Here is a 12,565-nt window from a genome sequence, read left to right as displayed (position 1 = left end):
ACATACAGTGATGGGAAACCCCCTATACGTTCTGACTGATCATGGGGTATCGGCGTATGTGGCTTCGTCAGGATTTACCTTATCATCTCTTCAACAGTCTAGACTTTTACGTAACCGAACATCAATTACGTTCACACAGGCATTAACATGGCAGAAAACATCCATCTAGGCCCCCACGAATGTGGTATGCAAGTTAATCACCAAAGGTACATTCGTGCTGACCTTGCTACCAAACCGCTTACATCCGGTCGCATTATGTTTACAGACGGTTGTTGTTGGAGAGACCATTCGGGATGTCTCTAAGCGGGGGCTGCCGTAGTGGAAAGCAGGGGAAATGACTTTGTGCATTGTGCATCCTCTGTCTTGACTACTAATCAGTCTGCCCGAGCGGCTGAGGCGTGAGCACTCTGTTTGGCTTTGGAGACCGCAGCAGGTCATCCGGTTACTGTTTATAGTGATTCGGTGTATGCAGTTTCAGCTGCTATCATTGACCTTCATGAATGGGCACGCAATGATTACATTAAAGCAAAGGGTCAACCCATTGCACACAAAGACATCATGTTACGCTTGCGTGAAGCCATGTTCCTTCTGTCACAGGTGGCGATTATTAATATTCCTGGCCACTCAAAGTCCTCATGTTTTACAGCTACAGGTAATCATGCGGCTGACTAGTTAGCCAAGTCAGTAGCTGGATACGTAGTAGATAATGCTTCTAATCTGGTTCTATTGGACACTGCCCATCACTCTGAGACTGTGCATGAGAGTTTGTCTGTGGATGTGGTTCTGGAGGCTCAGCAGTCGGCCTCTCCAGAGGAACGGACTGTGTGGGCGCATGCGGGTGCTGTAAAACGAGGGGATGGTGTATGGGTGGGTCCCATGGGATGCCCTGTACTCCCCATGGGGCCATTATCGGTGTCTGTCTTGACGGAGGCCCACTCACCCGCTCCCGTGGGCCCCAAGGCAATGATGACTAAATTGACTCATCGGTGGCACCCATACTTGTCTTCTCTTGTGTGGCGGCACCTCAACGACTGTAAGACATGTATGTTTTTCAACGCCAAACCAACCCTTAAACCAAGACATGGTGAATTTCATCCAGCCCCTGGTCAGGGGCTGAGATCACCATCAACTTCACAGACATGATATAACAAGTAAATGGGAAAAGATACCTTCTGGTCATTGTAGACTTATTCTCTCATTGGCCGGAAGCATACCCGTGTGCTAGGGAGGACTCGGAAGTCTTTAAGTCTTTGGTGACTGATTATATCCCTACACATGGTTTTCCTGCACTCATTCGATCAGATCATGGTACTCATTTTAACAATAAGGCCCTACAGACGGTCGAGAGCATCTTAAGCCCTAAACATCGATTTGGTTGTGTTTATTGTCGGGTTTAAAACCATATACATTCAATAATTTCGGATCAGAGGAAACACACGGAGAGTCGGCTTGATGACATTCACTAGACTTCAGCTGAAGGAGGGGTCAGAGTAGCCAGCGCTGGGAGATGTGTTCATCCCCTAGCCTGACCAGTTCGAATCCCTAACTACCCAACAAAGGGTCATTTGACCTAGTTACAATCTTTAGGCGGGAAGAGGTGAACAAAGAAATGGGCGTGTCTTGGTATATGACGCACCCCTAACTCATAAGTGTCATGATGGAATTTTCCACTCGGCTATCCAAAATTCTATCCTAGTGACTATACTGAATAGAAAGTATAAAGAATACATTCTATACTCCACATTTATCACCAACAAAGCCAAGGTAAAGTTGAACGAATGAAAGAGAAATTGTCAAAAATAATGTACTGCAGCAAAATGTCTTGGCCCCAAGATCTCCCATTGGCTTTGCTCTCTATTCGTCAAACCATCAACAAAATTTGGGTCTCATAAAAATTTAATTATGATTAACGCAACGCTTGAGGCACCATCAGTGGCACAGTGGTGTGCAAACGCGACACTCCTATTAGTGTTTGGGACTCAGCTCTCTCACCAATAGTTTCACATTTTATCTTCCAGGTTAGTGAAGGGCCATAAGCACTAAGAACAAAATAAATAAGCACAGTGCATGAGTTATTGGCAGTGGTGGGATTTGAACCCACGCCTCCTGAGAGACTGGAGCCTAAATCCAGCGCCTTAGACCGCTCGGCCACACTACCTTCCATGTCATCCCATGGGGAATTGGGGATCAGTAAATTGTAAATGAACCTTAGACACCCTTATATTTAAATATTGAAATATGTTTTTTGTTACTTGCAATGAGACCAAACCCAATGTATCATTTAAGGCAAATGTCCTTAAAATTATCTAACTTTTTCTCAAAATGTAGCTTTTCGTTTAGTGTCACGGCTAGCTCGATTCGAATTGGACTTCGAGCTTCTCTCTTCACGCTGTGGTATTAAGAGACCAAATTTAACATTATCGCCCCTTCTGTATAAAATCTGAATTGAGAACCTGGCAATTTGAGGTACTGAGACAGTAGAGGGTGATACTGCTACAGTACGTTGGCTGCCAACAACCGTAAAACCTATTGAGGAAGAAGAAGAAGAAGAAGAAGAAGAAGAAGAAGAAGAAGAAGAAGAAGAAGAAGAACCGGCCTTTGTGTGTCTAAAATACAGCAATAGCACTAGTTATTGACATTGCGGCAAAAAACAGGACACGCTTAATAGTCGTGAAAATACAGTACATGTCCTGATGCATATGAACTTTTTGTCTTTGCAGGTTTCAGAGAAAATGATGGGCAAACGTTTTTTGGCTTTAAAGAGCTCCCCCAAATCAAAGAAAAGGAGTCAGAGTTCCCTCAACAACAAATGAGAGAAGAGCAACTTCCAATCCAAAAGGAGGAAGATGATGTCACCTGGTCACCTGGTGAGGCCGTTAAGTGGGATGATTTGGGCGTGGCTAGCGTAGGTGTGGAGCCTGGAAAGGCCACAACTTGGCCTCAAATTATAGAGGAGGAGCCAGAGTTCCCTGAACAGTGCAAAAATGAGGACTGTGTCAAATGGTCAACTAGTGAGCCTTTCAAGAGTGATTATGATCTGGGTGTGAGCAACAGAGGGGCGGAGCTTCTGAGTGGCAGCTCAATAGAAGGATAGCGAGCAGAAAATGTAATTGCTCCTTTATCAGATGACAACAACTTTTGCTTTTTGAAAATGGTGATGTCGAAGATATCACGAAAAATCCCAGGGGCGACAAACTTTGCAAATGCTTTCAGTGTGGAAAAACTTTTGGGAAAAAGTCTCATTTGAAAAGACATATGAGGATCTACACTGGGGAGAAATCCTTATCATGTACAGTTTGTGGTAAAATATTTACACACAAGGGAAGATTTAAAATACACACAAGAACCCACACTGGTAAAAAAACATTTTCGTGTTCAGTTTGTGGAAAAAGATATAAAGAGAATGGTCGCTTAAAAATACACACAAGAACCCACACTGGCAAAAAAACAATTGCATGCTCAGTTTGTGGTAAAAAATTTACTGAGAAGGGAAATTTAAACAGACACACAAGAACCCACACTGGTGAAAAAACATTTTTGTATCCAAATTGCGGTATGTAATGCCTTTTCTCACGCAAGCAATATTTACAAGCACACACAAGAACCCACACTGGTGAAAAACCATTTTCTTGTTTAGTTTGCGGTCAAGTGTTCATACACAAAAAAAGCTTAAAATCTCTCGCAAGTAACCACACTGGTGAAAAACCGTTTTCTTGCTCAGTTTGTTGTCAAGCATTCGCACAGAAGGGACACTTAAATAGTCATGCTAAAATACACACTGGTGTAAAAACACTTTCCTGCTCAGTTTGTGGTCATGCATTCACACAGAAGGGACACTTAAATAGTCATGTGAGAACACACTGGTGAAAAACCATTTTCGTGTTCAGTTTGTGGTCAAAGATTCACACAAATGACAAGCTTAAAAGCCCACATAAGGACCCACACGGATGAAAAAACATTTTCATGCTCAGTTTGTGGTAAAACATTTAATGACAAGGGAAATTTAAAAAAAACACAAGAAGCCTCACTGGTGAAAAACCATTTTCTTGTTCAGTTTGCGGTCAAGCGTTCATACACAAAACAAGCTTAGACTCCCACGCAAGAACCCTCACAGGTGAGAAACCATTTTCGTGTTCAATTTGTGGTCAAACATTCGCTCACAAGAAAAGCTTAAAAAACATAGGAACCCACACTGTTGAAAAGCCTTTTCTCTAAAGTACCACTTAGAAGGTCACACAAGAACCCACACTGGCGAAAAACCATCTTCCTGCTCAGGATGTGGTCGAACATTTTCCCAAAGGGGAAGCTTAAAAGAATACTTATTAACCCAGACTGTAGAACAATGTTTTCCTGCTCCGTCTGTGGCCACAGACTCACTATAACAGCCCAATTAAAAAGCTGCACAATTCAAAAACATTTTCCAGGCACAGTTAATGTTCCAACATATTCACATAAGGGAACCTAAAAAGAAGACTTAACAAACCACACAGGAGAAAAGCCCATTTATCTCATATTGTGGCAGGAATATCTTAAAAACACAATTACGCACATCGGTCATAGACCCTTTTCCTGTTCAGCTTCTTGCCAGAGATTTAGTCGAAATGACAGACTTAAAATACGCAAATGTGGTATGATAAACAGTGGCCAATCACGGCTTGGCTTGCTTTATCAATGTCCATATGAAAGATCATTGTAATCGAAGTATTATTGTAATTTGCATTCTGAAAATCCTGTGTTTTAATTCAAATACAGTAATACATTACAGCGGGATCGAGCTAGTATGTCAATTTACTCATATGTCAAGTCAATTCTTCCCATAGAAATTAACAAAATACAAATTGATCTGTTTCCATCCGAGAAAAAAAACAAAACAGAATGTTACAATGGAAAAACATCTTAATTGTTCTAATTTTCCACCAATCAGGAACAATTTGGTGTGCTCATATCTCAAATATCTCATATCTCAAGTCAAAAATTTGCTCAGAATTTTTCTCATACCTCAAATTTTATCATATGTTGGTACATTTGTGTGTCATGGTATTACTGTACAAGCAAATTGAGTGTTGTTGAAGATTTTATTTACCTCACAATTCTATCCGATATAGTAGAGCCTAAATTAGGAAATTAGAAAGTAAATAATCAATAATGTGATGTCTTCACAGTTAAAGACATGCCTAAGAAATTTGAAAAATTGTAGTTTTTGTCTATTAAATTTGCTGGCAAATCCAATAAAAAATTTAGTGTTATTCAAACATACATTTTAATGAAAATTATTTATATATTGAATCTAGGATCTGAGAAACATTAGTAGTAATATGGTGTGTGAAAGACTATTAATTTGCTCAAAATAAATAAGTGGTACAATGTACTTTTGTCATACTATAAGATCAATCATGTTTTTAAACCGATTTAACGTGTAATCTTTTTGGTAGTTCCAATAAAGTTCTCTTTTGGGTGAAAAATACTTTTTGGGTCTTTTTGATGACAAAATCAGCTTTCCAAATTCAAAGGTGACAAAAAAACAGAAACGTTATTTGCTAAGATTTAAAACTAAGAGTAAAAGGAATACATTAATTTGAACAATTTGACAAATTCATAAAAAATAAAAGATAGTTTTGTTTCTACAATGTGATGATACTGTAACTTCAACATTCCAAATTCAAAGTAAACCTTGAAAGTGGGGTAGTTTTCTTCTGCAAAAAAAAAAACCTACTGTTCGTAGCGGAGCATGGTTTTGATTCAATGACCTCTGGGTTATGATCTCAGCATGTTTCCCTTGCATTACTCTGCTTCTTCTCACTCCAGATCTCACAAGCTGACTCTCAAAACTAATCAATCAAACCAATCGCACAGATATCAAAGGGAGACAAAGTTGGAAGCGTTCACGTGGTGTCGCCTGAGAGGGGCTCGCTTGGCGCAGCCTGTGAATCCAACAAAATACCACCCAGACCTGCCAACCAGGAACGTGGCACGCTACGTTAAAACACAATTACGCACATCGGTCATAGACCCTTTTCCTGTTCAGCTTCTTCCCAGAGATTTAGTCGAAATGATGAACTAATCCGCGTTCCAGTGGCAGTGCTCGCGCGGCTGAGGGTAACCCCTAGGCGCCTGGGTGGCTCAACAACAACAACATCTATCAAAGGTGCCAACCTCCGCCGACCCCATTTCAGGAGTAGACATGCCCCGATTCCAGAGTGTTTCTAAAGTGAATGCGATTCAAGCAAAATTGTTATAAAATGGAGAAAAAAAGAAGCATAGGAAATATAAATTAAACATATTTGTACATTAATTGAAATACTGCATTTTGGCAATCTATTGAAAAAGTACAGCATAATACGTGTGTTCTATTGTCAGTAATTCCAACTTGTCACGCTGAACACTTGGATGTAGTGCAATGCGCAAATGTCGGTCTTTTTGGCGATGGCTCCAACATGGGATATTTTGTCAAATACGAACCAATAAACTTCTGTGACTGTCTGGGTTTCGTATTAGAGGTTTCATCCAAAATGCCGTTAATTTAGCACTTAACCAGTGACTGGTTGACTTACCAGTCAGTGCTGTGTACGAGTACTTTCTTTAGAACAGTGCTTCTCAAATAGTGGGGCGCGCCCCCCTGGGGAGGGGGGGGCGCGTGTAACCCTGGGGAACAGGATTTTATTTGGCCGTACTAGTATAAAGTGTAATTGCGCATCTACTACAGTAGCTGGCAGTGGCGCTCTCATTTATTTTTTATTTCAGGCATTGATGCACTTAAAATCGTTTCTGTTGCAGACTTAAAACAAGATTTAATAAAGTTATTCTTTGTAAGTTTGACTATATTTCGTTCTTTTATCCTTTTCTTTAATGTTAATCAGGATAAAATGTTGTACTTATAACAATTTTATAAAATGATTTTATTTATAGTCACGGTGGGAAGTGTGGGGGGGCGGGGGGGGAATAGTTTTCTTCTTGCTAGGGGGGGCCTAACAGAAAATAATTGAGAAGCACTGCTTTAGGACAACCCTGGAAGTGATAGGATTTGTTTAAAAAAAACTGGTGGTTTAGTCAGCCTTGATAATAGTTACTTCCCTTATGAAAAAAATAAAAACGAGACTGTTAAAGCGATAGGGGTTACCTATGCAATCAATTCCAAATCGATTGCTACGCTGAACTCGCAAAAGTGTAATCATTTGTCGAAACTTGTAACTTGTAATGATTCACATAGCACTCGTGTTACTGAATTCTTCTGGTTTATTGTACAGTTGAATAAAAATGACGGAAGCCATAGCGATGGTGTGAATTTTGAGAACATTTTTGAGGCATTTAAATTGGAAATATGGTACTTTTCCAAAATGGTTGCTTCAAAAAAATTAAAACTTCAGGATTTCTCAAGTTTAAGCAGGTGGTCCGGAGTTTGTGATGGATTTCCGGGGAAATTCCTGGAATTCCAGAGTAGTTGGCTGCCCTGAGATATAGTGAGACTCGTGGCTTTTCCAACCTGCTGCTGGAGCCTTTCAGGATCGCCAGTTGAAGAACCTTGGACTCGGCTGGGGACCGTCATAGCACGGTTAGTGCTGCTATTCACAGTCATCCATTTTGCATTTATAAAATTCCATTTTCAAAAAAAACGACGTACGAGACATTCGGTGCCGGGATTAACAAAAAAGATACCATGTTGAATTTAAACTTGCAGTTTCGCTAATAGTGTACATTACATATTAGCCTTTGTGGAGCAGGCTGACCAAAATTGTGCTCTTTTCTCCCTTTTCCATTTTTTGGGGGTAAGTATTTCTAGTTTTTTTTCTAACCGTGAAAAACTACTGCATATAAAAAATGTATGGATATCATGTATCCCACTAAGATGGGGAAAGTTTTCACTTTTGTTGCAATATCTTATGAGTAGTTTATTTTTTACATTCAGGGAGAAGGGGGTTGGTTGCCACAAGGGTAGGATTTGCCTACATATTTATGAAATAGATGAGCGGAGTGTTATGGATTCACTTGTTCATCCTCTGTATTGGGTCTATCCCAGGTAGTTATGAACAGCAGTAAAGGCAGTGGTCCTGGCTAATTTTGCACCCTGCAATGAAAATTCACATTTCAAATAGAGTCATGGAAAAGACAAAATTTCCCAACAGTTTCTTTAACCCTGGAAAAACTTGTTTCTTTTATAATGTAGACAATGCACAAAACATACCCTAATAGGTTAGCCATAATTATTTTTGGTCTACATTTTTGCAATATTGATACAAGGATGCGCAATACGGAAGTTGAATGAATTAAATCATTGAAAGTTTCATCTTCCCTCAGCACTAATGCTTGGCTCAATGGAATCAGAAGATATCTTGCCAGAAGAAGACAAGTAACAGAGATGTATTCTGATAAAGGAACTGATTTCCAATCAGCTGACAAGGACATAAATCAATGAATGAAACACAAACAGGATTGAAAAATACTTGCAACAAAAATGAATTATTTTAGCTCTTACAGTATAAATGAACCAATAGACAATATGCAGTTCAGAGTGTTTTTGTGGTAAGTCTGACCTAAAATAGCTCCAATGGGAAAGCATTGGACCTAATATCTAAAGTTGCCTGGTTTAACCTTGGGCTTCAGCACTCCCTAGGACTGTATCTAATCAGCTAATAATCTATTTGAGTTCTATTTACTAGGGACCCTAGAGTCAGTATACAGTTCATGTTAATTTTTATTGACCTACTGAAGCGGATAAATCTTTGGGGAGAGAGCATTTGACTGAAGATCTGAAGGTCCCTTGTTCAACCTTAGGCTTTGGCAGTGTGTTGGACTATATCAAACCAACCAAAATCAGCTACAATTCAATTTGTGATCAATTGACTTGTAATCAGTGTGTAAATATGCAGTCTAGTTTGATTTTTGTTCACCTATGTGAGTCAAAGTAAGCCAAGTCCGGTTCTCGAGAGCCCTTATCCGGTCTATTTTTCCAAAACTCCCTCCACCAACAGACCTGCATCAAATAATCAGTATATTAGGCTTCTGGATATCTTGCTGATGAGTTGATCATTTGATCCGGGTGTGTTTGTGGAGGAGATTTGGTAAACAGACAGAATAAACCCCAATCTTTGGCAGTTCATTGGACTTTGTAAACTCAACCAAAACCATTTAGACTGGAGATCTAAAGTTCCCTGCTTCAACCCCGGGTTTCGGCAGCATATTGGATTTTGCAAACCCACCCTAAAACAGCTGGCAGTCAGTTTAAAAACCGTTTCCTTGTAAGCCATGAGTCGTTTTGCAGTCAAGTTTGACTCTTGTCATCAACATGACCCGAATTGGCTCGGATAGAGAATGTTGGAGAGCGTTCCCTAAATTTACTTTGGGCTTCGTCAGTCAATTGGACTCTCTAAACCAGACCAATATCACTTAATGCTCCAATTGGAATATTATACTAGTAGGCCATGAGTCAATTTACAGTTCAAGTTGTTTTTGGTTTTTATCAATCAGCCGAAGTAGCTCAGTTGGGAGAGCATTAGACTGAAGATCTAAAGGTCCCTGGTTTACCTCCTCGTTTTGGCAATACTTTGGACTTTGCAAGCTCAGCCTAATTCCGCTGGCAGTCAGTTTGAAAACTGTTTCTTTGTAAGCCATGAGTCGTTTTGCAGTCAAGTTGGGTCCGGAACCGCTCGCATCCTATGTGAGAATCATACCACTAGAACAAGGAGCCTGGGGTTCCCATACAGTGACACTTTTTTTCTCAGGTTACCTTGTGACATATCAACCCCATAAGAGATCACAATTCAAAAAAAGCAAGGGCTCGTCCGGGAGTTGGACCCGGGACCTCTCGCACCCTAAGCGAGAATCATACCACTAGACCAACGAGCCAGATGTGCTCATGGAATGACACTTTTTTCTCAGATGGCTTATGTCCGATATCACTGCACCATAGATCACAAAACAACATCGCAAGGTCTCGTGCAGGAGTTGGACCCAGGACCTATGACATCCTGGGCAAGAATCATACCACTAGACCAACATGGCATGGGTGCACAAACAGTGACACTCTTCTTCTCAGATGACTAATGTCCCATATCACTCCACCGTAGTTCACAATTCATTAAAGCAAGGGCTCATGTGGGAGTTGGACCCGGGACCTATTGCACCCTAAGTGTGAATTATACCACCAGACCAACGAGCCAGATGTAGAGCTTTTTTCCCACCATAGATCACCAAACAACACAGCAATGACTCATCCAAGGGTTGGCTTCAGGACCTATGGCACCCTAAGCAAGAATCATTCCACAAGACCAACATGCCATGAGTTAATTGATGAACCTCACACATCCCCATTGCGGCTCCTGGTAGCTCCACCCCCTTTTGCTGCCTTATCAGCAATATTCATTCCAGAGGGAACCAGGTGATTAATGCATTAGATTTGCGTGTGACACACCTACAAATAGAAATTTGTTTTGGAAGGTAAAGTGCCGCCGTTCATCGCCCCAGTCAGTCAGCATGAGCGACTGCCATGCGAGTGGCTGTGATTAACTATCTGTTTGCCAATAATGCAATAATGGAAAAGTCGTGACACATTGAAACACACACCCCCACTCTAGTATTTTTACCGTATGTAAAAAAAAAAAAACGACCCATGGCTTTGCAAAGGTTGAACAAGGTACTGTTAGGTCAACAGTCCAACGCTTTCCCAACTGAGTTACTTCAGCCAACTGATAGCCACAACCAACTTGGACTAGGAATTGACTCATGGCTTACTAGTACAATATTCCAATTGGAGCATGAACTGATATTGGTCTGGTTTAGAGAGTCTAATGGACTGACAAAGGCCGAGGTCGATTCATGGAACGCTCTCCAACATTCCCTATCTTCCCTCACAAGAGTCAAACTTGACTGTAAAACGACTGCCAGCTGATTGAGGGCAGGTTCACTAATGTCCAAAGTACTGCCGAAACCCGGGATTGAACCAGGGACCTTTAAATCTTCAGTCTAACGCTCTCCCAACTGATTAACCAGACTTCGCCCAAAATTTGGTCGTTGCCATGGAAACTTGCCACTAATTAACCAGACTTTGCCCAAAGTTTGGTCGTTGTCATGGAGACCTGACACAAATTAATTGCACATTGCCCAGAGTTTGATCGTTGTCTAGAAACCATACTATGCCCTGTTTTCTTATATAAAGACGAACCCACTGTTCATTTGATAGAGAGCTGCAAAAACATCCCGCTGAACAGGACTCCACTGTTTAACCTTTCTCTCCCCTCGTTGCAGTTTGATAATGAACCTATTTCCTATTAAATTGATCTCACTACTTCTTAATCTTCTCCTGAAGTTGTATTTTCAGATCTATCATACTTGGTTGCCGAAAACCTGAGACCCAACAGCCAACAATTGCCGGAGCGACGACGGGGCACGACGACAGCATCCTCCATTGAAAGGGTGAACCCGGCGGACTTTCCCTCGCCACTCCTGTAATCTAGTGACGGGTCCCCGAAATAGGGCAGGTTCGGAACGAGAAAGATCGTGAGTTCACCCTTTGATTTCTGTCTATGTGAAGTGTGATTTGAATGAGTATTATCACTGCAGTAGTATTAAAAGTTGGCGGTCTGGGACCAACTTACGGTGAACATAATAGTTTTTGGTCTGGGACCAATGTGCATAGAACATTATAATTTGTGGACAGGGACCAACGTAAGTAAAACAAGAATAAGTCAGGGACTTATAGTCTTGGTCTGTTAATAGAGTCAGGGACTCTACTAAGACTAAGTCAGGGACTTTTGGTCTTGGTATATTCAGAGATATTGGGTGAATCACAAAGTATTGAGATCAATTTCAGGTAGTTTAGAAAATAATTGTTGTTTAAACTATTAAGTAAATGATTAATATGTGTCAGAAAGTAACAAAAGAAGTGGGTTTATTGTCAGACTGCAAAATGAAAATCGGGGAGTTACCGGCTGTGAAATATATGCAAATGCAAGGTATAGGGAGTTGCCTGGATCTGCCAAGGTTGGTGAAGAAACATGGTTTCTGTCCCAATATGAAGGATATGAAAGATTTGATGTGCTTAGAAAGGGAATTGTTAAAGGACAGGGAGAGGAAGGAAAAGAAAAGTGAGGAAGTTGAGAAACAGTGGTCGGTGTTGAAAATATGGAAAGAACAGTGTGTGAAACGTGTACAGGACATTGAAAAAATAATCTTATTGGCCTACCGACCTTGGACCAAGGCCCGATGCCTGGAAGCATGCAAGGGACTCGGAGATGTGGAAGAAAATGCGGAACAATAGGCCAGAAAATTCTGTCAGTTAGTGGCATCCTATAACCTGAATGGAGCTGAAGTGGAGAAAGCCTTAAATAACTCACTGAAACATAGATTGGGCAGAGTCAGAGAGAGATTCACAGGACGTGATGTAGGGGGAAACATATTAGCCTACGACCCTGTTAGGTTCATTAATAATTACCTTCGTCCGTAATTATCAATAACTGCAGGCAGACATCTTATTCAATTATTGACATTTAATTAAATAGAAATGGATAACAATAGGTAAAAACCTCCTAAGGGGAGAGTTTCAGCAAGTTCCTCTTACAATTTCCGAACGTCT

The 12,565-nt window shown here is 40.8% G+C and overlaps 2 non-coding genes across 2 annotated transcripts; both read right to left on the bottom strand.

The window, feature by feature from the left end:
- Window positions 1-2,076: 2,076 nt before the first annotated feature.
- On the bottom strand, window positions 2,077-2,158 carry trnal-uag (transfer RNA leucine (anticodon UAG)). The gene has a single exon. It is a non-coding gene; the product is annotated as a tRNA-Leu (tRNA).
- A 7,610-nt stretch (window positions 2,159-9,768) lies between these two features.
- On the bottom strand, window positions 9,769-9,840 carry trnap-agg (transfer RNA proline (anticodon AGG)). The gene has a single exon. It is a non-coding gene; the product is annotated as a tRNA-Pro (tRNA).
- Window positions 9,841-12,565: the final 2,725 nt, after the last annotated feature.

Source organism: Stigmatopora nigra, chromosome 20 (genome assembly GCF_051989575.1).
Source record: "Stigmatopora nigra isolate UIUO_SnigA chromosome 20, RoL_Snig_1.1, whole genome shotgun sequence".
In the NCBI taxonomy this organism is placed as follows: Eukaryota; Metazoa; Chordata; class Actinopteri; order Syngnathiformes; family Syngnathidae; genus Stigmatopora; species Stigmatopora nigra.
Note: the sequence above shows the minus strand (reverse complement) of the source record. Positions and strands in the feature narration are given on the sequence as shown.